Raw genomic sequence first — 1935 nt, forward strand, 5'->3', positions numbered from 1 at the left:
CCGCCCCACCGAAGCCGAACCACCCCGCCCGCCGACCGGTCGCCGGCGAGCGACCGGCCGCCGGCGAGGTTGGGGCCGAGCGGGGCCCGCTCGCGGGGAGCGAACCCCGTCCGACGCGTCCCCCCACCGGGCCGCGCGGAAAGCACCGGACGTGCTAGAGGAGACAGCGACCCGACGAGGCGGGCGCGGCCCGGACACCGAGGCCCCCTTTTCGGCCGGGGCGGCTCGCTCTGCAGCAGGCGGCGGAACGGCAAAGGAGCGCGCGGATCGGGCTCTGCTCCCCCGTCCGCGCCCCATCGGTTCTCGGGTCGTTTTCGCCCTCTCTTCTCTCTCGCCATCCATGACCCGCGGCTCAGCTCCAACCGCACCGCCGCCCGGCGCTGCTCGCGGCCGGCACCCACGGGGCGCTAACCCGGACCGGGGCCGGCACCGGCACCTCGCGTGGTTTTCGAAGGACACCTGTAGGCTAGCGGGGCCACGCGGCCGTCACACAGCTGGGGTCGGTAAAGCCGCCCTCCCCGGCAGCGGGAGGGGCGACACCTCGCCTGCGACGGGAAGCGAACTGGAAAAGGAGACCGCCCTGCCCGAGCAGCGGACACCCCCGCCGTGACTTCCCCGCGACAGAGAAGCCCCGGAAGGAGAGCCGGCCGGCCGGGGGCCCTCTCCGACGCCACCCGAAAAGCCTCATCGATCGAGTGCGGCCGAGGAAGGAGCCGCGCCGACGACGGCGACGACGACGGCCCCCCCACGGCCACGGTCCTGGGACAACGGGGCGACGGCCGCCCAGCCCCGCCTGCGGAGCGCTCGCGGCAGAGGAGGAGCGCGGGGGGTGCCGCCACCCGCCCGCCCGCCCGCGGGCGCCAACGGATTCCCTTCTCGGCTAGGCAACGGCAGGACTGGGACTGGGCTGGCCCGCCAGGCCGGGGGGACTCGGCTTCCCCTTCCGGCCCGGGGAACCCGGCCGAGCGTGCGAGAAATACGTGCCACCGGACCGCGCGCCGCCGGCGGCCGGCTTTCCCTTTCCGGAAAAAAAATAGCCGGAGGAACGGCACGACAAAAAGGCACATGGAGGCGGCGTTCGCAGCGACCCGTGCTAGCCACGGGGGCCGCGGGCCCGGGACGCCGGAGGCACCCGCGGGGCGAGTTACGAGTCTCACTCCCCCACGGAGCCCCAGACATCCCGCTCGCTCCCTTCTCTCTCGCCGACGTGGCCCGCGCGCGCCTTCGTCGCAACGGCTCCTCGGTGCCGCGGCTTAAGGCCGCCAGAGAAAAATCCGCGGAGGCCGGGCGGGCGCCCCCACTCTCTGCCCGCGCACCGGCGCGCCTAAACCGCGGAAAAAAAAGAAAAAACGCGGACCCGCGTGGCAACCCAGCCCGCCCGGCCCAAGGGGCTCGGTCGATGCGCCCGCGACCGAGGTGGACGAGGCGCCGCCGCCTCGCCCGGGAAAGGTCCGGGGGGCTCTCGGACTCTCTCTCTCTCTCTCTCTCTCTCTCTCTCTGTCGGGTGCCGGGTCCGTCAACTCCGAAAAACTCCGCCCGCCAACGCGGGTCCCCGGCTTAAGGCCGAGGAAGGGGGACGGCTTCAACGAGGCGGCCCGGGGACGGGGCGCCCCGACCCCGGCTCCGCAGCTTCACCAGGCGGGCGGACGGCCCGAAACAGTGCCCGCCGAGTGGGCCCCGGCTTAAGGCCAGGCACAAAAGGGACGAGGCGCCGCCGCCTCGCCCGCCAAGCGGCTCTCTCGAATCGCCTTTCACAGCCCTTCTCTCTCGGCATCCCGGGGGGAGATCCGGCCCCTCCGCTCGGCAGCCCTTCTCTCTCGGCATCCCGGGGGGAGATCCGGCCCCTCCGCTCGGCAGCCCTTCTCTCTCGGCATCCCGGGGGGAAACCGGCCCCTCCGCTCGGCAGCCCTTCTCTCTCGGCATCCCGGGGGGAGA

This window comes from Zonotrichia albicollis, unplaced genomic scaffold (assembly GCF_047830755.1).
Source record: "Zonotrichia albicollis isolate bZonAlb1 unplaced genomic scaffold, bZonAlb1.hap1 Scaffold_133, whole genome shotgun sequence".
Lineage (NCBI taxonomy): Eukaryota > Metazoa > Chordata > Aves > Passeriformes > Passerellidae > Zonotrichia > Zonotrichia albicollis.